We start from the raw sequence: 26,754 nt of genomic DNA, 5'->3' as shown, positions 1-26,754 counted from the left end.
CATAAATCACACATTCCAAGAATCATTCTCTATTATCTCTTATTGGTCCGTGCATTTCACTTCCCTTGTAGCGCGCTTAACATTTTATCACTCCATTCCGCTTGGTACCCATAAAAGGAATTGTGCTCAAATGTTCAAGTTTCCTTACTAAGAATTTCCTCAAACAAAAAATAGGAAGAAAAGAAACTATAAACTGCTCTTACCTTCTTCGCATGCAGTTGGAGCTCCGGCTCCCTTAACAGAGCCCTGCTCAATTTTCCTAAAACTCCATTTGCTTTTTAATCAGATCTCAACCGAACTAAACAATTAGAAAACTAAGAGTAAATTATATATTTTTTTCGAAAATGTCTAAACCCTAGGATGACATCGACGCGTGGGCCACCGAGGCTGAGCGAGAAGAGGCAGAGGAGCGTCAAGCTACAGAAGCAGCGGTTGCTTCTGCTCTCATGGTTGATTCGTGGAGTTTTCCTAACCTAAAGGAAACCGTTAGCGCGAAGCCCAAGAAGAAGAAAATGATTCTCTTGGATTTCAACATGGTGACTAATTCTTCGTCCGGCGGGAGAGGATTCAGTGTGGGTGCTAGGTTAATGGATTACAAGCTGACACCCGAAGAGATGATACTCCTCCCGACCCAACCCAAAGAACGTACCGTTGAGGAAATGCAGTATGGCTGTTTGGGAGGAGGATTTTCGTCTTATGGTAGGTCTGGTCCATCTGCGGGTTCGGGTATACGTAAACGTGACGGCGGTGACTGATCATGGAGCTCAGTACGGAGGTTTTGATGAAGAACGGCGCGGTCCACCTTCTAGGGTTTCTGATTACGATCAGCCATCGCGTGCTAATGAGGCAAATAACTGGGCAGTGGCAAAGAAAACAACTCCTTCATTTGATTCAAGTTGGCAGAACCGATACGGTGGACTTAGAACTGGGCGAGGTGTTGGAAGCTCTAAGGCTGATGAGGATGATGATTTGACTGCTGGAAAACGGCCAATTCAGGCTCGACCTTCAAAGTTTGGTTCAGGTTTTCTTGTCTTTAGACCGCAGTCTGATAAATGGACCCAATGTGGTGGTGGGGGTGGATTCAGAGAGATTAAAGGCCTAGATTAGTTTTGGACCTCTGAGAGGGGAAGTGAATGGGTCAACTGGTAAGACCAATAAGCATGGTCCTTTTGGAACAACCAGGCCAAGGGAACAGGTATTGGCGAAGAAAGGATTGGATTGGAAGAAACTGGATTCTGAGATTGAATCAAAAAAGGTATCTAGTAGGCCTACGAGCTCTCACTCCAGCAGGCCATCAAATGCATAATAATCCAGCAGCTCTGAAGGTCCTCAGCTACAAGGGATTGAAAATGTAGTTAATCGCAGGACAAATATCAATCTGTTTGGAGATGCTATGTAATACCCCAAATATCATATCAGGGACTATATTAAAAAGATTTGAAAATTTAAGATTTATTTGAAAAAGGGTAAAATATGAGAAAATGATTTAGATTAGTGTTTAGACTAATTTGTATCGATAGATAAATTAAGAGGACACTTTAGTCTTTTAAGAGGGTGAATGAATTTAAAAATATATCTTTATTAGGGATTTTAAATAGGGAAAAAGAGGAAAGTAAAGCATTTCTATTCTTCTTCTTCTCCTTCATGTGAGTAGTGCTCTCCTCTATAATATAAGGTAAACTTCCATTAGCTAGTTGTTTCTTTAAATTATGGGTTGCTTTGGTAACATTAAGTGATATGTGAGCCTATGGAATGATTAAAGAATATTAAAACTAAGTGGTGGATGTTTTATAGGAGATTTAAAGAAATGGGTTTTTAAAAGACATGTTGATATATGTGTTTTATTGAGGTTTATTAATAAAATTGACTTGTCAAAGGATTGAACAAGAGATTAGAAGCATGAGATATGATTAAAAACATGTTTAGAAAAATGGTATGATTCTTGAGTTGAAATGTTCCATGAAGATGTTAGATGTTAAAGGTGGCAAAATGAAGTAAAGTTAGTTGGGTTAAGTAAAGAGGAGTTAAATAGTATTGTTGGAGGTAAAAGTATAAGATTAGAGGGGAAAATTGAGTGAAATTCGGGCTTACAAATGGTAATTCTGGGAAATGGTATCGGTACTGATAGAACAGTACCGATACTATAGGTGTAAATAGGTAGAAATAGGAAGAACAGTATCGGTACCGATGCAAGAGGTATCGATATTGATAAGGTATCGATACTAACAAAGGGAAGTATCGATACCATGGATCCAGAATGTCGAAATGGTATCGATACTGAAAAGTAGTATCAGTACCATAATATAGTTGTATTGATACTGAGAGAAGGGTATCGATACCAAGCAACACAGAATATATAAATGGTATCGATACTGAAAAGGGGTATCGGTGCCATAATATAGAAGTATCGATACCAGGGTAGTAGTACCGATACTATTGAGCTTTGAACGACAAAATAGGTTGAAATTGATATAGAAATGGAAATAATGATATTTTGAATATTCTTAAAGTATAATGTTAACGAGTATACTAACATTGGTATGTTACGTGGACTTAATGGATACTTGTGTATATCGTAACCAAGCTCCTGAATCTAGCAAGAAAAGGGGGAAAGATAAAGTTGTTGATTAGCCAGACATCTCTACACCTTATTAGCGGGGATTACCAAGTGAGTACCTTATTGTAAATATTTGAGATTAACAACATTCAATTAGAATGTTTAAATATATATATATATATGTTTTATAATATTGATTATGTTATCTTTATATGTATGGAAAGAGTATTATGAATGAGTTTTAGAGTATGAACTGCTCTAAATCGAATCCATAACTAAAATGCATGAAATGATGCATTAAGGCATGGAAGGATACCATAACTAAAATGCATGAAAGGATGCATTAAGGCATGAAAGGATGTCATAACTAAAATGCATGAAAGGATGTATTAAGGTATGAAAGGATGCCATAACTAAAATGCATGAAAAGATGCCATAACTAAAATGCATGAAATGATGCATTATCATATGAAAGGATGCCATAACTAAAATGCATGAAAAGATGCATTAAGGCATGAAAGGATGCCATAACTAAAATGCATGAAAAGATGCATTAAGGCATGAAAGGATGCCATAACTAAAATGTATGAAATGATGCATTAAGGTATGAAAGGATGACGTAACTAAAATGCATGAAATGATGCTTTAAGGCATGAAAGAATTCCATAACTAAAATACATGAAAGGATGCATTAGGGCATGAAAGGATGCCCTGATTAAAATGCATGAACACATATATATTAATACAAGAAAAGAGACCATAACTGAAATTTATGAAGAATTTCTAAAGAAAAATGAACGAAAGAAAAGTAAGTTAGTTATACTAAAAATGTTTATGATGATAATATGACAGAAGTTTGGGTTTAATAAGAGTGACTTAACTAATCCTTATGGATGATACAAATTAGTTTGAAGTCAAATAACCATGAGATACTTATGTATACCTTAAGGTTCTTTAGAATATTATGTCTCACTAAGTAAATGCTTAACGTGTGTTGTTTCCCAAGCGTAGGTAAAAGCATAGATTAACTAAGCAATGAGTGCATATGTAGTAGCGCTGATCATCAATTAATGTGGACTCATCAGTGGCACCAAGACAATCTAGTTTATTTTGGAAAAACTTATTTGCCATGTAATCACAGTATTAAAAATACTCTTAACTTTAATTAAGTAGAACTTATAACAATTTATAATCAATGTTTTTCTTTATATTCAAATGTTATGTTTTCAGAAATCGAAAAATAAAATATTTTATGGGTTTTCAAATGAGGAACTGTTTTGAAGGTGATGTGACATCTATATATCGTGTACGGGCAAGTATACGGGGATAAGTGTTACATTTATTGGTATCAGAGCTACATATTTAGTTTATTCTCGGCCGAAACCAATTTTAAATTTTGAAAATAGAAAAGGGGATTACATGCCATAAAGATTGTTAATGTTACTAGTATGGTGTCATTATAGCGAAATTGATGACATTCCTTACTAATTGTAATGTTATTATTATGTATGTTATAATAGACGTCGGAATCTTCGAATTCGCAAAGAGCTGGGGAACAAGAGATGCAAGAAGGAAATGATAGTGAGAGATGAGGCAAATAGTGAACAACCTCTCCCCTCTGAAAATGCTAGTGCACCTGCACCTCAAGGGATTCCAGTTCCTGAGTTTGGAACTTTTATGCAAGCCCTTGACACCATACTGACTCGGTTTCAACCTCCCCCTTCTCCTCTAGCAACGAGAATGTTAATCCCAAAAGAGTTGAAGAGCTTAGGAGCTCTAGAGTTTCGGGGAGAATAGAGTGAAGGTCCCATGGAGGCCGACTTATGGTTAAATGATGTTATATTAATGCTCGAGAGTCTTCAATGCACGGATCCGGAAAAGTTAGGAGGAGTTGTATCTTTATTTACATGATTAACTTGAGTATGGTGGTCAAATACTACTATGTATGCACCACCGAAGCAAGTGACCTGGCAATTCTTCTTGGAAGAATTCAAGAACAAGTATGTGAGTGAACAGTTTAGACTGGCAATACTATTAAAGTTCCTTAATTTGAAGCAAGGTGATCGAGCCGTACATGATTTTGAGGTTGAGTACAACAAGTTGAGTCATTTTGCTACGAAAGTCGTTCCAAATGATAAGGCAATACATGATTGGTTCATAGAGGGTTTGAGGCCAAAGTTAAAAGAGATGATGTTGGCCTTGAATTTACCGAGTCTATAAGAAGTCATAAACAGAGCAAAGCTATTGAAAGAGCTCAAGAGGAGATGTTAGCTGCAGAATAGAGTATACAGAAGGGGAAAATATTGGGAATGTCTTACACTCCTCATCATATTAAAAGAGGCAAGGGTTCGAGTTCTAGATATACTAATAGAGATAGTTTTACAGCAGCTTCACAGAAAATAGACAATCTTAGTCTTTTGCTGCTAGCTCGGGTAGAGCATCTAGGGAGAGAATTCCATGTCAAACATGTGGAAAATTACACAGTGGAGCATGCAAACTTCTCAGTAGATCTTGTTTCCAATGTGGCAAGACTGGTCGCTTTGCTCGAAACTTTCCTAAGAAATCTGAGGATAATTCGGCACAATCTGAAAGATCGGTGGCAGCCTCAAATAGAAGCAGAGGAAAGGGTAGATCCAGGGGACAAATGGATTCAATGTAGAGACAAGAGACTCGGGGAGTCGCTAGAATTTACAATATTAAGACTAATGAGGATCGGGATGACCCTAAAATTATAACAGGTATTTTCCATCTTTTTGATGAGCATCTATTTGTTTTAGTTTATCTTGGTTCTACACACTCATACATCAATACTAAATTGGTTAAAATTAGAGGAATCCCTTTAGAACCAATTGTGAGTGAGATGATAGTGGTAAACCCCATGGGTCACAATGCGAGAGTAACTAGAGTATGTAGAAAATTCCCTATAAAGATCCAAGAGATTGTGTTTCCGGCAAACTTGATGGAGTTTCCCTTTGATGAATTTGAAATTATTTTAGGCACGGATTGAGTGTCTTCACATTATGGATGGGTTGATTATCGTAAGAAACGCTTGTTTCTAAAGGATGTCGAACGTTCAGAAATCGTAGTGATCGGCGAAAGAGCGAAATCATCGTCAAATGTGATATCAGCCCTGATTGCGAGGAAAATGATGTCAAAAGGATGTATAACTTTTTTAGCTAATGTGATAGATATTCGAATTCTGGAGGTTAGAGTAAATGATATTTCCACGGTTAGAGAATTTCCGAACGTTTTTCCTGATGAGTTACTGGATTGCCTCTAGATCGTGAGGTAGAATTCAGGATTGAGGTTTACCTGGGTACTGAACCTATTTCTATGGCTCCATATAGAATGGCTTCGACTGAATTGAGAGAATTAAAAACACAATTGCAAGAATTACTTGATAAGGGGTTTGTAAGACCTAGTGTTTCTCCTTGGGGAGCACCTGTGCTGTTTGTGAAAAAGAATGACGGGTCTATGCGATTATGTATCAATTACCGTGTAATATCCCGAAATTCAGGGCCAGTGACTAAATTGCAAATTTTGAAAACTATGTGATTGATTTCGAAATAAATTAAAAGTTCATGGATTTAGTAGTAAAGCTGGAAAATAACAATGGTGTTATGGTCTTTTCTAAGAGAAGATTTTTATTTTTCCCTTTTTAAGGAAACCACGTGGGAAATGAGAGAATTATCCAGAGTCTTCTTCTCCAACTTCTTCTTCTCCCCGTAAGCCTCATTTAAAGGTGAGTTTAATTTCAGCTGTTTAATTCTTGGATTTATAAGTTGATTTTGATTCTTGGAGTATTATATAAGCTTAAGGAAATCTTATATAAGCTTTAAACATCAAGAATAGAGAATTAGAAAGGAAATGATATGAAGGGTGTAGAAATGAAATTTTGTTATAGAAAGGTTTTTGAAGTTCTAAAGATGGATTTGACTTGTCAAGGGTATAATTAAGAAGCTAGAAGCAATAGAATTGAATTTGGAACATGTTGAAAATTTAGTGTAATTCTTGAATTACATATGGAGAATAGGATTTTGATGTTAAAGAGGTTATTAATGAATAGGAATGAGTTTGAATATGAGTATGTAAGTTAAAAATAAGAAAGGGGATGATATATGAAGTATAAAGCAGAAAAGAGTGGATTTTCGGGCATAAAAGAGGATTTTGGGCAGAGTGCATCGATGCACATTCATAGTGCATCGATGCATCAAGGTTAAAACCCAGAAATTGTTTGAAGGTGTATCGATGCATTGGTAATGCATCGATGCACTCTTTTAAAATAGAAACATCGAATGCAATTAGTGCATCGATGCATAAGTCATGCATCGATGCATCTCTATAATAATACAACATCGAATGCATTTTATGCACCGATGTATCAGTAGTGCATCGATGCATACCTTCATTAAAAGATGAAATTAGCTTTTCTCTGAGCCTAAGGAGTGATAGTTTCGAATATATCAATCAGTATACTGATAAGTATTAATGTATTATTATGTAGATATAGAATGAAAGCTTGTTCCGGAACAAACTAAGGATTAGGATTGATTCAAACAACGAGGCCCAGGTGAGTGCAATTTAAATTGTACTTATGTACCAAATAAACATTGGCTTGCGATGAGCCAGTGATGGAGTCACTATGGTAAGAAGGGACTCCTAAAAATGTTATTTGAATTGTGATTCTTATGTTTGCATGAGTGCATGAAAATGGGTACATATGTTATATGTATTGCATATGTTACATGAATTGAATGAATATATGTTAGTGTGATAAGCTATGTGAACTGGTTTAAATAGTATATGTGATTATATAAGTTTATAATATAAATATGTGATATAAGACATAAGTAAAGAACTATATGATATTAGATAAGATAAACATATGCTATTATAATTGACTATAGGATCGCGAACTATGTAAAAATAGCAAGGACTTATGTGATAGCAAGAGAAAATGATATAAAATAGATGATATAGATATAAATGATAAGTTAAACGACATAGACATTTGTGATTATATGAAAAAGAATATAAGTTATGTGATTATGAACATGTGGATATAGGTCTAGTTGAGGATGTAACCCCCTAGACCCGGCCAATGCGTTTCGACTAAGTCTAGTGGATCACATTATGATTATTAAAGACATTTTCCGAAACCGTTATTCCATCAATATAAAATCACATTATAAATAACATGAAATTATAAACAAATTATACTATCAAAATCCAACTCGTAAATATAGTACCAATAAATAATAATTTAATTTAAAACATGTCTTCAAATTCAAAATCACAATAAACCGAGCAGTATTAGCAAAAGAGTCATCATTATAAAATCCGATATTTTAAAATAAGGTCCATGTCACCAAAATAAAGTCAACTTGCAAGATAAAAACATTACAATCTGATTTACTTCAAGAGATATGTTGATCCTCCAAGTGCTCGAACCGAGGTATCTAACCAACAGTATCTGAAAGGGGGAAAACATTTTCAAAAGGTGAGCTAGGCTCAGTGTGTCCCAACATTTCCATAAATCACAATAGTACAAATCATAGTCCAATAATCTCACAAATTCGTAAAGAGTTTAACTTTTGGAAATCATAATTTAAACCCTTTTCTGGTACACCATCAGTAGTTCTCAAAATTATTTTCCATATAGCTTACTTTATGCACATAGCAAAAAGAAAGCCGACTTAAGGATAGGCTCTGAAGCTTGTATCCTTAAGCCCAAGTCAATAAGTCCATATAGCTTACCCTAAGCACACAGCAAAGAAAAGCCGACCTAATGAAACATCTTGGGGCCCTCAAGAGTCACATTAGGCCCAGTTAGCTTGATCAGAGCTATTCCATCGTAATTCAATTCCAAAATTCAATTGCACCGTGACATAAATTCCATAAATCCAAAAACATGGTAATCATATACCATTTCAAAACAAAAATTAGATAGCAGCCATATTCCATAAATTGTCACATTAAATTGGTGCATCCATAAAACAATAACCAATGAATTCGGTGTACCACATATTAAAACCAATAAACAGTTCAATAATAAGTAGGGAACACACCTCGACAAAAGGTTCAAAAAGCAAATCTACTGATTGCTGGTTTCACCACGCTCTGCTACAGTTTTCGAACGCGTGAATAATGGCACACGTGGTTTAACTGATCTAGAAGAGCTGGGTCGAGTTGTCGAACGATCCGGAGAGTCTCTTGTACCTTCAAACAATAATAATCTATCAGTCTCAAATCCTATTTAATTGTTCAAAACTAGACTTCTTAAGTATATAAGCATTTTTCGGGTTTGACTATTAATTTGGGGTATTTCGAGTCTGAATTTGGCCAAACGAATTGCGGAATCGGAATCAGGACATCGAAAAACATAAAGTATGACTTTTCGAAAATTCAGATTCTTGGTCAAAGTCAAAGTCAACTACTTTGACCGTCGATTTGGAGTCCTTCGGGTTCGAATTTGACGAAACGGACAGCGGAAACGGATTTGGCACGTCGAAAACTATCAGGATAGGTATACTCGGAAAAGATTAACGGTCGTTTAATGCTCGGTCAAAGCCATTTTAAGTTTTGGTCAAAGAAAGTCAACGGTCAACGGTCCGGTCGGGTCGGGTCAACGGTCGGGTCGGGCCGGTCGGTCGGGTCAAACCGGTTCAGACCAGTCGAAACCGGTCAGAACCGGTTGAAAACCGGTCAGAACCGGTTGAAAACCGGTAAAACCGGTTTCCAGCAGCCACTCACTATGCGGCGGCGCGTGTGGCGCGTGAGGCGTCCTCCGGGGCCCTAAAAATCCCGGAAAAATTTCTAAAAATTATTTTGAGCGATTTTCAGATACTTACAACGATCGGTTCAAATTTTTGAACGGCGGAGAGCTCGATTTCAAATCGGCCGAATCTTTGACTGCACCACCTCCTCATGCGCCGCCGTCTACGGTGGACAAGGTTGACACCGGTGAACTCGAAACGACACAAGGAACACGATGGTGCAGGAGGTGTCGTAAACTGAGCAACGATCGGCGATGAATTTGAGATTTTCTCGGCGATAGAGCTAAAAAAAACGTCGATGCTTTGACTTGAAATTCCCGACGTTTAGCAGCGTTTCGCTTCAATTAATTTAAGGGGATTGTTCCTGACTCGATAACGAACACGATGGTGGTTTCAATTTGACGATCGGATGTCGAACAGCGTCGGAATCGGACTTGAAAGTCGAGGTGCGGGAGGAGTGAAAATTTAAGAAAAGCTTTTGTGTTTTCTGATTGAAATCAGAAAACACGTTAGTTATAACCAAACCTGCCGACACTTTTAGGGGAAATTCAGGGCTTGGTCCCTGAATTTCCTTTACTTTGAAAATGGCATTCAAGTTTTCATAAATTATACTTTAGTCACTTAATTTCACCCATTTTCACAATTTACCTCCAATTTCAATTAATATTATTTTGTAAATAGTCGGGTTGTTACAATTCTCCCCCTCTACAAGAAATTTCGTCCTCGAAATTTACCTTATGAGAATAGTTGAGGAAACTGAGTCTCCATTGACTCCAATGTCTCCCAAGTAGCTTCTGAGGGGCCTCGATTACTCCACTGAACTTTGACCATTGGAATTCGCCTATTCCGAAGAACTCGTTCATCTCTCTCTAAGATCTGAATGGGTTCCTCTTCATATGATAAATCAGGTCTCAGCTCAACTTCTTCAACCTGAATAATGTGACCTGGATCTGGACGGTATCTCCTCAACATTGATACATGAAAGACATCATGAATACGACTTAGCTCAGAAGGCAACTCAAGCTGATATGCAACTGGTCCTACCCTCTTCAAGATACGAAATGGTCCAATAAATCTTGGACTCAATTTACCCTTACGCCCGAATCTCAATACTTTCTTCCAGGGTGAAACTTTTAAAAAGACATGATCTCCAACCTCAAACTGTATATCCTTCCTCCTTTGATCTGCATAAGATTTCTTCCTATCAAATGCCTCTTTCAGACGGTCACGGATTAATCTGACTGTGTCCTCCGTCTCACGTATTAACTCAGGTCCCAACGTTTTCCTATCACGCAACTCAGTCCAACAGATCGAAGTGCGACATTTACGCCCATAGAGTGCTTCATAAGGTGCCATACGAATGCTGGTCTGATAACTGTTATTGTAAGCAAATTCAGCCAACGGCAAAAAGTTCTCCCAACTACCATGAAAATCGATTACGCAACCCCGCAACATATCCTTCAGAATCTGAATTACTCTCTCAGATTGACCATCAGTTTGTGGATGAAAGGATGTACTATAATCCAATCTTATTCCCAAAGTCGTATGTAACGCCTTCCAAAATCTCAAAGTAAATCTCGGATCTCGATCAGAAATAATAGACAATGGAACACCATGCAATCTGACAATCTCTGAAATATACAATCTTGCCAGCTTGTCCAAAGTATAATTTACTCGCACAGGAATGAAGTGGGCTGCCTTTGTAAGTCTGTAAACAATCACCCAAACTGAATCTTTTTTCGAAGGAGTCATAGGCAAGCCAGTAACAAAATCCATAGTAATACGCTCCCATTTCCATTCAGTAATCTTGATAGGCTGTAACAAACCTGATGGATGTTGATGTTCTGCCTTAACTTGTTGACAAGTCAAACACCTAGCCACAAAATCAGATATGTCTTTCTTCATCCCAATCCAATGATACATCTCTCTCAAATTCCGGTACATCTTATCTCCTCCGGGGTGCATAGCATATGGACTACTATGAGCCTCAGTAAGGATAGTCTGCCTCAACTCAGCATCATTAGGCACACAATATCTACCTTTAAAGCATAAAACTTCATCCTGATCAATTGCGTAATCTGAGTTTGTCCCCTGCTCTACTTGCTCAAAGATGGAAAGCAATGAGTTATCAAGGGGCTGCTTAGCCTTGATCTTATCAACCAAGGTCGGCTTAACTTGCAATTCTGCTAACAAAGTACCATCGTCATATAAATTCATCTTGGCCATTAAAGACCTCAACTCCGATACCGTCTTTCGACTGAAAGCATCCGCTACAATGTTAGCTTTACCAGGGTGGTAATCAATCACGCAATCATAATCCTTTAGAAGCTCTAACCAACGACGCTGTCTCAAATTAAGTTCCTTCTGGGTCAGAAGATACTTTAAGCTCTTATGATCCGTGAAAATGTAATACTTCTCTCCATAAAGATAGTGTCTCCAAATCTTCAAGGCAAAAATTACTGCTGCCAACTCTAAATCGTGAGTAGGATAGTTACTCTCATGCGGCCGCAGCTGACGGGATGCATAAGCCACCACCTTACTTTCCTGCATTAAAACACAGCCAAGTCCTGAATGTGAAGCATCACTATACACTGTAAAATCCTTCCCGGACTCTGGTTGAATCAACACCGGTGCTTGAGTCAAAACCGCCTTTAATTTCTCAAAGCTCTCCTGTTGTGCCTCGCCCCAGTCAAATGGCACATTCTTCCTTAACAACTTTGTCAAAGGAGAAGCAATGATCGAGAAGCCCTCAACAAAACGTCGATAATAACCAGCCAAGCCCAAGAAACTGCGGATCTCAGATACGTTCTTAGGTCGTTTCTAATTCATAATAGCCTCTATCTTGCTGGGATCGACCTGAACACCTCGCGCAGAAATAATATGCCCCAGAAATGACACTTCTTGAAGCCAAAACTCACACTTGCTTAGTTTGGCATATAGACAATGCTCTCTCAAAGTCCGCAGAACGATCATCAAATGCTCGTCATGCACTGCCTCAGTACGAGAATAGATCAGAATATCGTCAATGAAGACCACCACAAATTGATCCAAATATGGTCGGAACACCCGATTCATCAAATTCATGAAAGCTGCAGGAGCGTTCGTCAAACCAAAAGGCATCACTAAAAATTCATAATGACCATATCTAGTGCGAATGGCCGTTTTTGCAACATCAGATCCTTTAACTTTCAATTGATAATACCCCGAACGAAGATCAATCTTAGAGAATACAGTAGCTCCTCGCAATTGATCAAATAAGTCATCAATCCTGGGTAGTGGGTATTTATTCTTTACCGTCATCTTGTTCAATTTCCGATAGTCAATACATAATCTTAGCGACCCATCCTTCTTTTTCACGAACAGAACTGGAGCTCCCCATGGTGAAGTACTATGTCGGATAAATCCTCGATCGAATAATTCTTGCAATTGGACTTTCAACTCCTTAAGTTCCTTTGGAGCCATACGATAAGGTGCCATAGAAATAGGTGAAGATCCCGGATAAGTCTCAATCTCGAACTCTATCTCTCTATCAGGAGGTAACCCAGGCAACTCCTCCGGAAAAACATCAGGAAACTCGCTAACTGTACGAATCTCCTCGATCGTGGACAATGCACCTTTGGTGTTCAAAATACAAGCAATGAAGGTCTCATATCTCTTCCGGATCATACGATCAATTTCCATCGCTGAAACTATATTGGAGAGATAACCACACCGTTCACCAATTAACACAACAGTCCGACCATCTGAAGTCTTCAGAGTAGCCCGCTTGTATTCGCAATCCAGCTTTACCTTGTGTTTATTCAACCAATCCATTCCAAGAATTAGATCGAACTCCTCTAAAGGAAGTTCCATAAGATCAGCGAGAAAAATTTCTCCCTGAACCTCGAGAGGACAACGCCAGAATACTTTATTCACTAATACCGCTTGTCCTACTGGACTTGTAACTGTAACAGTATTTTCAGTGTTCTCGATCGGAATCTGAAGGTTTCGAGATACTGAGCTCGATACATAGGAGTGAGTGGAGCCATTGTCCAATAATGCAAAGTATGGGGTAGAATAAATAGTAAATGTACCTGCAATAACCTCAGGCTCATCTCTGTCATCACGACGTCTAGTTGCATAAACTAAAGCTGGCTGTCTAGCCTCAGAAGCTGTTGGCCCTCTATTTTGCTGAGGTCGGGCTCTACTGTCTGTCCTGGACGCTGATCCTCGAGTTTTTCCTTGACTACGATCTCTAATTGGGGTCTGTACTGTAGTCTGCGAATGCACAGGAGTTTGGGTAGTGGTCTGCTCAAACGAAACTAACTGAGGACAATCCCTCCAATAATGACCACTAGATCCACACTGATAGCAAAGACCCATCTTCTTACGACACTCTCCTGAGTGTTGTTTACCACAATACTCACAAAGGGGCCCATTATAATACGACGAGGAACCGCCTCGACTGACAACTAAAGGTGAGGATGCTGCAGGCCTGAAACGTGTATTGCTTCTCTGAGGGACTGAAGTACGAGTCCTCTTCCCGGACTGTGCTAATGACTCCATCGGGACTGAAAATTTCTTAGATCGATCTTGATCAACACGCTCTCTACCAGAAGCTAAAACCTCCACCTCTTCCGCATCTTTGGCTCTGCCCACCAGTACATCAAATATCTCATCCTGATGGGTTACAACTTGCCTATGCAGCTCGTATCTGAGTCCAAGGGCAAATTTACGACATCGATCTCTCTCCGTAGGTACCATACTGAATCCATACTTCAGCAACTTCAGGAACTCGATCTCATATTCAGAAACAGTCATGTCTCCCTGAACCAGGTCTTGAAACTGTTTTCGTCTCTGAGCTAAGTAGCGCTCTCCCAGAAAACGGCTCCGAAAGTGATCCTTAAAGAAATTACAGGTCAAACGATCGGTAGGAACACTACTGGTCACTGACTCCCACCAAGTGTAGGCATTGCCATCTAACATCACCACAACACCCTGATATCTCTTAGTTGAGTCCAAACCCAACTGATCCATGCGTCTCTCTGTATCCTAGAGCCAATCCTCAGCTTCAGTAGGAGCTCCACCTATCTGTCCCCCAAAAGTTCTAACTCCATTGGCAATTAAAGTCTGCGAAATAGGAACCTCAAATACAACACCAGTAGCTCTGACTGCTCCCTGTATTAACTACAGAAATTGTCTACCAAAATTCTCATCCAAAGCAACTCTGGTAGACTCTGACTCAATATCGGTCGCTCCTATTATCGGTGTAGTCATGCCAATACCAGCGCAGAGGCAGATCCGTTGGGGTCGTAGGAGCATGATCACCTATCGGAGGTGGGGGATCTACCCGTATCTCATTGATCGGATCTGCGAATCTAGCCACTCGACCTCGTCCACGGCTAGTTCGACGACCACGTCTAGCACTCATTTTGATGGATCTCAAGTTTACTACAGAATATAAAACTTAGGGTTAGATAAGCACTTGGAGTCTCAAACATAGTTAAAATCTTAATAACTTTGTGACATGGCCTTAGTAACTCATTTTGTAAAATATTTCAAAACCGTATTTTCAATGTGGACTCATACACAGTCCGAGGGTTAAAAACCAAAAGCTCTGATACCAATAAATATAACCCCCTAGACCCGGCCTATGCGTTTCGACTAAGTCTAGTGGATCACATTATGATTATTAAAGACATTTTCCGAAACTGTTATTCCATCAATATAAAATCACATTATAAATAACATGAAATTATAAACAAATTATACTATCAAAATCCAACTCGTAAATATAGTACCAATAAATAATAATTTAATTTAAAACATGTCTTCAAATTCAAAATCACAATAAACCGAGCAGTATTAGCAAAAGAGTCATCATTATAAAATTCGATATTTTAAAATAAGGTCCATGTCACCAAAATAAAGTCAACTTGCAAGATAAAAACATTACAATCTGATTTACTTCAAGAGATATGTTGATCCTCCAAGTGCTCGAACCGAGGTATCTAACCAACAGTATCTGAAAGGGGGAAAACATTTTCAAAAGATGAGCTAGGCTCAGTGTGTCCCAGCATTTCCATAAAATCACAATAGGTACAAATCATAGTCCAGTAATCTCACAAATTCGTAAAAGAGTTTAAATTTTTGGAAATCATAGTTTAAACCCTTTTCTGGTACACCATCAGTAGTTCTCAAAATTATTTTCCATATAGCTTACTTTATGCACCTAGCAAAATGAAAGCCGACTTAAGGATAGGCTCTGAAGCTTGTATCCTTAAGCCCAAGTCAATAAGTCCATATAGCTTACCCTAAGCACACAGCAAAGGAAAGTCGACCTAATGAAACATCTTGGGGCCCTCAAGAGTCACATTAGGCCCAGTTAGCTTGATCAGAGCTATTCCATCGTAATTCAATTCCTAAATTCAATTGCACCGTGACATAAATTCCATAAATCCAAAAACATGGTAATCATATACCATTTCAAAACAAAAATTAGATAGCAGCCATATTCCATAAATTGTCACATTAAATTGGTGCATCCATAAAACAATAACCAATGAATTCGGTGTACCACATATTAAAACCAATAAACAGTTCAATAATAAGTAGGGAACACACCTCGACAATAGGTTCAAAAAGCAAATCTACTTATTGCTGGTTTCACCACGCTCTGCTACAGTTTTCGAACACGTGAATAATGGCACACGTGGTTTAACTAATCTAGAAGAGCTGGGTCGAGTTGTCGAACGATCCGGAGAGTCTCTTGTACCTTCAAACAATAATAATCTATCAGTCCCAAATCCTATTTAATTGTTCAAAACTAGACTTCTTAAGTATATAAGAATTTTTCGGGTTTGACTATCAATTTGGGGTATTTCAAGTCTGAATTTGGCCAAACGAATTACGGAATCGGAATCAGGACATCGAAAAACATAAAGTATGACTTTTCAAAAATTTAGATTCTTGGTCAAAGTCAAAGTCAACTAATTTGACCGTCGATTTGGAGTCCTTCGGGTTCGAATTTGACGAAACGGACAGCGGAAACGGATTTGGCACGTCGAAAACTATCAGGATAGGTATACTCGGAAAAGATTAACGGTCGTTTAATGCTCGGTCAAAGCCTTTTTAAGTTTTGGTCAAAGAAAGTCAACGGTCAACGGTCGGGTCGGGTCAAGGGTCGGGCCGGGTTGGGTTAACGGTCAGGTCGGGTCGGTCAATCGGGTCAGACCGGTCAAACCGGTCAGAACCGGTTGAAAACCGGTTAAACCGGTTTCCAGAAGCCACTCGCCCTACGGCGGCGCGTGTGGCGCGTGAGGCGTCCTCCGGGGCCCTAAAAATCCCGGAAAAATTTCTAAAAATTATTTTGAGCGATTTCGAGATACTTACAATGATCGGTTCAAATTTTTGAACGGCGGAGAGCTCAATTTCAAATCGGCCGAATCTTTGACTGCACCACCTCCTCACGCGCCGCCGTCTACGGTGGACAAGGTTGACACCGGTGAACTCGAAACGACACAAGGAACACGATGGTGCAAGAGGTGTCGTAAACTGAGCAATGATCGGCGGTGAATTTGAGATTTTCTCGGTGATAGAGCTAAAAAAAGTCTATGCTTTGACTTGAAATTCCCGACGTTTAGCAGCGTTTTGCTTCAATTAATTTAAGGGGATTGTTCCTGACTCGATAACGAACACGATGGTGGTTTCAATTTGACGATCGGATGTCGAACGGCGTCGGAATCGGACTTGAAATTCGAGGTGCGGGAGGAGTGAAAATTTAAGAAAAGCTTTTGTGTTTTCTGATTGAAATCAGAAAACACGTTAGTTATAACCAAACCTGCCGACATTTTTAGGGGAAATTCAGGGCTTGGTCCCTGAATTTCCTTTACTTTGAAAATGGCATACAAGTTTTCATAAATTATACTTTAGTCACTTAATTTCACCCATTTTCACAATTTACCTCCAATTTCAATTAATATTATTTTGTAAATAGTCGGGTTGTTACAGAGGATATAATAACAAGATATAAATTACACGAGTTAAATATATGAGAATTAGTATAACCAACTTATGAGATGAAATGAAAAGTGAGACAAGTTAAATAACATTGACCTATAGGACAATATGAAATAAATATAAATTAGGAGACATTGACAGAAGTGATTATATGAACATGTAAGATAAGCTATATGGGAAGAGTTATGGGCTTAAATGAACATATAATATATGAGTCATATAGTAAGGATCTATGAAGCTATAGGAAGATGTTATGGGAGTTATGTGATGATAAGTTATAAGAATATATATAGGTAACAAGTTATGTGAAATTGAATTAAGTAAATATATAAAACTAGGATATAAATAATGTGAGATAAGTTATAGGGCATTGATATACGAACTATATGAAAGTATGTACATGAATATATGTATAAGTTTATATGTTATTCTATGTGATATATGATGTATATATGAACATATGTGAATAAGATATGACATGTGTGTTTACATGAAAAATGAGAAATGATATAATCCATATGAAATGATCTACGTGATTACATGTAATACGTGATTACAAGCACTTGAGATAAAGGTTATATGATATGAGATGTATGTTCACACATACATATGGTATGTGACAGAAGAAAAGGAACAAGTGATATGAAACATAAGAATAATGCCCATAGTATATGATATGAGAGCTATAGGTATAGTTGGCATGCCAAGAGTCGAGGGTTCTACGTGGTCCTTCGGGACATGTATGTAATTATGTGGAACCTATATGTAGTACTTCGGTACACTTATTGGAGCCATTGTATTATGTATGTGGTTCTTAAGGAGTAGTCCTTCGGGACATAGTGGTCCTACGGGACATATACAGTGGTCCTTCGGGACATAGTGGTCCTACGGGACGAATACTGAACTAAGGTTCGGTGCCCCATGAGGGAATTGATACGAGCTATGGTGACAGCATTAGTGCACAACCTCAATGTACTCACATACCTCATTCTCAATAATATACATGGGCAATTGAAATACAAACTTTAAAGTGAAAGTGGTACAAAGGTAAGTTTCGTATGTGCATGATATGATTATATATGTTATCGTGTAATAGATACATGCATATTGAAATGTCATGATCAAATGTTTAGAATACATATTCATCGGATGAAATGGGATTTGATTGGAAAAATGTATGATATTATATGATAGATATGTTAATGATAATGATAGTATTTGTACATGTATGTGTTTTGTTATATGAAATGTTCGATGGTTTTTATTATATGTTTATATGCCTCACTAAGTCAACGACTTAGCGTGTGATTGTTTCACACGTAGGTTTCGAGAATAGTAAAGAGCAATATGGAGCAAGACAGGTCAGTTACTTCTTACCGAAGATCAGATCAGAAAAGATGTTTTGAATTAGATGTATTATGTACATTGAAAATGGTTGGCATGTAAATAAATGTCTGAATTGTATATGCACTGAACGGTTTTGCAAAAACATTTAAGCTCTGAATAGTTCTGGAAATCTTTTGAATAAGCTACATGTATAAAAGTTTTAAATTACTCACTATTTTATACAAGTAAATGTTTTGAAAAAGTCAATGTGACACCTCGGACTCGAATCCAGGTCGGGTACGGGTTGGGGGTGTTACATACAATAAAGAACAAGTACTCTCTTCCAAGGATTGATGATATGTTTGATCAATTGAAAGGAGCAGCAGTGTTTTCTATGATAGATCTAAGGTCGGGGTACCATCAACTAAAGATTAAAGAGGATGATATTTCAAAGACATCTTTTCGGACTCGGTATAGGCACTATGAATTTGTAGTGATGCTATTTGGTTTGACTAATGCACATGTGGCATTCATGGACTTGATGAACCGAGTATTCCAACCGTACTTGGATCAATTCATGGTGATATTTATAGATTTTATCTTGGTATATTCCAAATCAAGAGAGGAACATGATGCTCATCTTCGAGTAGTTCTTCAGACACTCCGCGAGAAGAAGTTGTATGTCAAATTGTCAAAGTATGAATTTTGGTTCACCGAAGTTACTTTTCTTGGTTACATAGTCTCTACAGAATGCATAAGAGTAAATCCAAGAAAGATCCAAGCTATAGTGGATTGGCAACCTCCAAAGAATATTTCTGAGGTTCAAAGTTTCTTTGGACTTACTGGTTATTATAGACGGTTTGTGAAAAACTTCTCAATATTAGCTTTGTCGTTAACTAAATTGTTACGAAATGATATGCCATTTGTCTGGATGGAGAAATGTCAAAAAAGTTTTGAAAAGCTCAAGAGGATAGTAACAGAGGCCCCCATATTGGTACAACCTGATGTAGGTAAATACTATATTGTTTTCAGCGATGCATCCCATAATGGACTGGGTTGTGTGCTGATGCAAGATGGAAAAGTTATGGCTTATGCCTCAAGACAGTTGAAGAATCATGAGAAAAATTATTCGACTCACGATTTAGAATTGGCGGTCGTTGTGTTTGCATTGAAAATCTAGTGTTATTATCTGTATGGGGAACGATGCCATATTTATACAGATCACAAGAGTCTAAAGTACTTGTTGACTCAGAAAGAACTGAACTTGAGGCAAAGAAGATGGATCGAGCTTTTAAAGGATTATGATATAATTATTGATTATCATGCCGGAAAGGCGAATGTAGTAGCGGATGCATTGAGCCGAACGATTTTTGCCTCTCTACAGGCTTCGGATGCGCATATGTCATTAAAGGAAGATGATGCCTTGATTGTTGAGCTTAAGTTAAAGCCGATGTTTTTGGATCGGATAAAAGAGCTACAAGGTCAAGATGAGAAATGCTAGTCGAGAACGGCACAAGTTGAAAATAAAGAGACCAAAGATTTCAAAATAAAAGACGATGGATGTTTATATTATCGGGAAAGACTTTACATACTCAATAATGAAGAATTGAAGGAATATGTTCTTTATAAAGCGCATTATAGCCCCTTGACGATGCATCCAGGCGAGAATAAGTTGTATCAGGATTTAAAAAGTCGTTATTGGTGGCCTAGTATGAAAAGAGTTGTATCGGAGTTTGTGGCAAATTGTTTGACGTGTCAGCAAGTGAAAGCTGAACATCAAGTACCCTCCAGACTACTTCAACTGATATCCATTCCTGAGTGGAAATGGGAGCGAGTTACTATGGATTTTGTTTTGGGGCTACCTTTATCGCTAGGTAAAAATGACTCCATATGGGTAATTATAGATCGATTGACTAAGACATCTCATTTTATTCCAGTTCAAGTAGATTACTCGATGGATAAGTATGCAAAGTTGTATATTAAAGAAATAGTCAGACTGCATGGAGTACCTATATCAATAGTATATGATCAGGACCCAAGGTTTACTTCAAGATACTGGAAGTCGTTACATGATGCATTGGGGACTCGATTGAACTTCAGCACAACTTTTCATCCGTAGACAGATGGGAAGCCAGAACGAGCTATCCAGATACTTGAGGATATGCTAAGGGCATGTGTGATTGAGTTTAAAGGATAAAGGGAAAGGTATTTGCCTTTAGTCGAATTTGCGTATAATAACAGTTACCAATCGAGTATTAATATGGCCACGTATGAAGCCTTGTATGGGAGAAAGTGTCGAACACCATTAAATTGGTTTGAATTAAAAGACCAAGACCTAGTTGGGCCAGAATTGATTAAATAAATGGAGGAGAAAGTAAAGATTATTCAGGGTAATTTAAAGATAGCCTCTGATTGATAGAAATCTTATGTGGATATGAAAAGAAAAGAAATCGAATTTCAAGTGGGAGATAAAGTATTTCTGAATGTGTCGCCTTGAAAGAAAGTTTTGAGATTTGGGCACAAAGGAAAGTTGAGCCTGAGATTCATTGGACCTTATGAGATCTTGAAAAGGGTCGGACCAACAGCATATCAATTAGCTTTGCCTCTGGATATGGATAAGATCCTCAATGTTTTCACGTATATATGCTCAACAGATACCGATCAGATCCGTCTCACATTATCACACCAGAGAAGATAGAGATCCGATCAGATTTAACTTATGAAGAAGAATCAGTGCGGATCATGGCTAGAGAAATCAAGGAATTGCGCAACAAAAGATTCCATTAGTTGAAGTACTCTGGCAAAATCATAAGGTTGAAGAAGCTACTTGGGAAAGAGATGAGGACATGAGAATGCAGTTTCCATACCTCTTCGCTCTAGGTATTTATATAAATTCGAGGATGAATTTTCTTAAGGAGAGAATTGTAATACCCCAAATATCATATCATGGACTATATTAAAAAATTTGAAAATTTAAGATTTATTTGAATAAGGGTAAAAGATGAGAAAATGATTTGGAATAGTGTTTAGACTAATTGGTATCATAAGATAAATTAATAGGGTGCTTTGCTCTTTTAAGAGGGTGAATGAATTTAAAAATATATCTTTATTAGGGATTTTATATAGGGGAAAAGAGGAATGTAAAGCATTTATATTCTTCTTCTTATTCTCCTTCACGTGAGTAGTGATCTCCTCCATGGTATAGGTAAACTTCAATTAACTAGTTCTTTCTTTAAATTATGGGTTGTTTGGGTAACATTAAGTGATATGTGAGCTTAAGGAAGGATTAAAGAAGATTAAAACTAAGTGGTGGATGTTTTATAGGAGATTTAAAGAAATGGGTTTTTAAAGGACATGTTGATATATGTATTTTTATTGAGGTTTATTAGTAAAATTGACTTGTCAAAGGATTGAACAAGAGATTAGAAGCATGAGATATGATTAAAAATGTGTTTAGAAAAATGGTATGATTTTTGAGTTGAGATGTTCCACGAAGATGTTAGATGTTAAAGGTGACAAAATGAAGTAAAGTTAGTTGGGTTAAGTAAAGTGAAGTTAAATAGTATTGTTGGAGGTAAAAGTATAAGATTAGAGGGGAAATTTGAGTGAAATTCGAGCTTAAAAATGGTAATTATGGGCAATGGTATTGGTACGGATAGAACAATATGATACTATATGTGTAAATAGGTAGAAATTGGAAGAACAATATCGGTATCGATGCAAGAGGTATCGATGCTGATAAGGTATCGATACTAACAAAGGGAAGTATCGATACCATGGATCCAGAATGTCAAAATGGTATCGATACTGAAAATGAGTATCGTTACCATAGTATAGTGGTATTTATACTGAGAGAAGGGTATCAATACCATGGAACACATAATATAGAAATGGTATCGATACTGAAAGAGGGTATCAGTACCATAGTATAGAAGTATCGGTAGCAGGGTAGTAGTACTAATACTATTGAGCTTGGAACTACAAAATAGCTTGAAATTGTTATAGAAATTGAAATAATGATATTTTGAATATTCTTAAAGTATAATGTTAAGGAGTATACTAACCTTGGTATGTTATGTGTACTTAATGGATATTTTTGTAGATCGTAACCATGCTCCTGAATCTTGCAATAAAAGGGGAAAAGATAAAGTGTTGATTAGTCAGGCGTCTCTACACCTTATTAGTGGGGATTACCAGGTGAATACCTTATTGTAATTATTTGAGATAACAACATTAAAATTAGAATGTTTAAATATATATATATTTTATAATATTGATTATGTTATCTTTATATGTATGGAAAGAGTATTATGAATGAGTTTTAGAGTATGAACTGCTCTAAACCGAATCCATAACTAAAATGAGTGAAATGATGCATTAAGGCATGAAAGGATGTCATAACTAAAATGCATGAAAGGATGCATTAAGGCATGAAAGGATGCCATAACTAAAATGCATGAAATAATGCAGTAAGGCATGAAAGGATGTCATAGCTAAAATGCATGAAAGTATGCATTAAGGCATGAAAGGATGTCATAACTAAAATGCATGAAAGGATGCATTAAGGCATGAAAGGATGCATTAGGGCTTGAAAGGATGCCATTATTAAAATGCATGAACGGATACATATTAATGTATAAAAAGAGACCATAACTGAAATTAATGAATAATTACTAAAGAAAAATGAACGAAAGAAAAGTATGTCGAACATACTAAAAATGTTTATGATGATAATATGACAGAAGTTTGGGTTTAGTAAGAGTGACTTAACTAATCCTTATGGATGATACAAATTCGTTTGAAGTCAAATAACCATGAGATACTTATGTATACCTTAAGGTCTTTACAATTTTATGTCTCACTAAGTAAATGCTTAACGTGTGTTGTTTCCCACGCATAGGTAAAAGTATAGATTAACTAAGTAAGGAGTGCATCTGTAGCAGCAGTGATCATCAATTAAGGTGGACTCATCAGTGGCACCAAGACTATCTAGTTTATTTTGGAAAAACTTATTTGGTATGTAATCACAGTATTAAAATGTTCTTAACTTTAATTAAGTATAACTTATAACAGTTTATAATCAATGTTTGCTTTATATTCAAATGTTATGTTTTCAGAAATCAAAAAACAAAATTTTTTTATGGGTTTTCAAATGAGGAACTGTTTAAAGGTAATGTGACATCTTAATCTCGTGTACGGACAAGTATACGGGGATGGGTGTTACATGCTAAGCCTAGAGAAGTTTTGCTGGAAGAGCGAGGGAAAGATTGGCGTAAGATTGATCTTGAGTTAGAACATCGAAGAATGGACAGGTTTCCATGTCGTTTCTCTAACCATTTATTCGTAATTTAATTTCGAAATAGTCGTGATCTGGTTTTGGTTGAATTGATTGATAAGTTTCCTTTAATGATGTTGGTAATGATGGTTTCAGTGTGCTTAAGTTCTTAGCATATTTGCTTGGTTAAATTGCCTTGACTGTTACCACTTTGCTGTCATTGCTGATTGCTTTATACTCTCTAATTAGCGGGAATTCTATGTTGTCCATGAGAAAGCATTTGTTACTAGGACTTTGAAATTGCTGTAGGGCAGTTCAAATACCATATGATGAGTTTTGAGTATGACCTTAGGATTTGTTGCTAAGCATTTATTGCTTAAATTCTTAGCATATTTCCTTTAAATCTTTTTCATGCATTAAATTTACATGTAAAATTGCTTCATTTTGAAAATGTAGCTTGCTCTAGTATGACTGAAATATAGTCTTCGTTATGGCAATATAAGTCTAGGGGCTTGTTGAATACAAAACTACTGTTTATTCATTTGTTTGGTAGTTAGGGGAGAGAAAAAAATTCTTGTCCTTTTCTTGCCAGGGCTGGGGAGGCTTCTTTCTATTTGTTTTTCTTGACAGAAAAGCTTAGTTAGCTCTACCAATGTTCCAAAATTTGGTTACATTTGTCAAATAGAAAATATAATAATTCGATGTAGCTTTAGTTTGTTATCTTTGACAGTTGATTGCTTTCCTGTGCAGGAGATCAACAAAAATATGCTGTCCTAAACGCTGTTCAGAAGTAGTTTGTGTAGGTAGCATATACACCAGTAGTCATATAGGGAAAAAGTTTCCAACTAACTAGTATTTTTTTTCTTCGGTCAAAATTTACATGATTATCTTACTACACTTTTCTCCCATCCCGGCATTTTATTCTTCTTTAAGGTTCTTGAAGTTCTTATTCATTTTACTTTTAGTTTCTTTTTACCATCATCCTCTACTTTCGACCTTGCTCCTTTTGTGCATCTTAAACCTTCGGTGATATTTGGGTTTTTTTGTGTTCTTCTGTTTAGTATTGTCTCTCTATGGGTTAACTTAATCCGAAAACTTTTATTTTCCATTGCGAGATTATTAATGTAACATAATTGCTTGTTACTGCTTTTTTTATCAACTTTCTTTCTGATTTTCCATTTTCCAGTGGTAGTAGAATGCTTTGTTGTAGTTGTATGATTCATTATGATTTTATATGTAAGGCCGTCTTATATATTGTTTCAGATGCCCCGACTGTTCTGTGTGCTTGCTCCTAATTGTGTCTCAATTCCATTTTGACCCTTTCTTGCTAACAATCAACTTTTGAATATATTGCCCGTACCATCATTTTCCTTTCTAATGAAGAAATGTTTCAGGCCAGAAACAGAGGAGAAGATATTGAAACAAGAAATAACTAATCTAAAGAAGGAGCTGGAGAAAGATTCAACTCCAGACTCAGAATCCGCTGGGAACCAGCCCACTTTACGTGAAACACTTCATCACAGGAAGGGAGTTAGAGAACTTATCCGAGATATGAGAACAAAGTTAGATTTGGGCAGAAAGCTGTCGAAAGGCCTGGTTCTGGATCTGGCAGGAGTGGCAACTTCTCTGATAGACCACCCTCTCAGTCTGGTTCTAGTGATGGTTCTAGAAATATGGAGTTCATGGATAGGCCTAGATCTCGTGGTTCTGCGAATGCCTGGAGAAGATCTGCCGACAACCGAAGAGGATTTCAAGGTGGCAGGGATAGAGGATTTCGGGGAAACAAAGATTTGGATAGGTAAGGATATAAACCGTTACCGGTAAATGCTGTGTTGCCTTTCTTCTCTTTCTTTATGAATAGCCCGACCTCCATACTGAGTATCCTCTCCCCCTAACCCCTTCTTCACTTAATAGATAAAATAAATAGAATAATTTACAAGCATTGTTTTGAAAACCGGATCGGACCGGACCGGCCGGTTCAATCGGGAACCGCTGTCTAGTCCGATTAATTACACCGGTTGAACCGTTCTAGTGAACCGGTCGAAACCGCTAAACCTTTTGACCGGACCGGCTGAAAACCGGAAAAAAACGCCAATTTTTTTAAAAAAAATTAAACCAAACGACTTCGTTTGTTAAACGAGCCAAGTCGAACTCTAGTATTGTTAAGCTCGACTCGAACTTGAAACTTTAAAAGTACTCAACTCGACTCAAACTCACGAACTAAAAATCAAGTTCAACTCGAACTCGAAATATAATATGAAACTTGAACTCGAAAAGGCTGAACTAAAAAAAAATTAGAAGCTCGATTGAAGCCTAAAATTCGAGCTTGATTAAAGTGAAAGAATATTCACTCAATGCTCACCAAAAGGCTCTATGTTTTTTAATGTCAATTACCTCTATTATTTAGAAAGTTAGTTGGGATACTCTTCTATGTTTCTTAACCATGTGAGATTGTTTGCTTTCATATTTTTACTCTTTAGACTTTTGGGATGCTCTTCTATGTTTCTTAGCTATGTGAGATTGTTTTTAAAAAAAAATTAAACCAAACAATATCATTATGTTATGATTTTTTTAGCCCCAAATTATTTTTAATTATAGTTATATAATATATTTATTATTTAATATGTTTTTACCTTAAATATTATGTTGTAATTAATTTGAATCATTTTGTTTCACTTGATTTTATGATTTTTAACTTATATATGTTATGATTGCTTTGAATATGACTTGATATAAAAAATTTATTTTTTATTAAATATTTTGATTTTATTTAATTTTTTAAATAATTATAATGTCGCCCGGTTCTTCCGATCGGTCAGACC

General features: G+C 37.0%; 1 pseudogene; it reads left to right on the top strand.

Annotated features, from left to right (window-relative positions):
* Positions 1-344: 344 nt before the first annotated feature.
* LOC120148921 lies at positions 345-25,766 on the top strand (annotated as a pseudogene).
* Positions 25,767-26,754: the final 988 nt, after the last annotated feature.

The sequence above is a fragment of the Hibiscus syriacus genome, unplaced genomic scaffold (assembly GCF_006381635.1).
Source record: "Hibiscus syriacus cultivar Baekdansim isolate YM2019G1 unplaced genomic scaffold, ASM638163v2 tig00110988_pilon, whole genome shotgun sequence".
NCBI classification, from domain to species: Eukaryota; Viridiplantae; Streptophyta; class Magnoliopsida; order Malvales; family Malvaceae; genus Hibiscus; species Hibiscus syriacus.
This window is presented reverse-complemented; position numbering and strand designations above follow the sequence as displayed.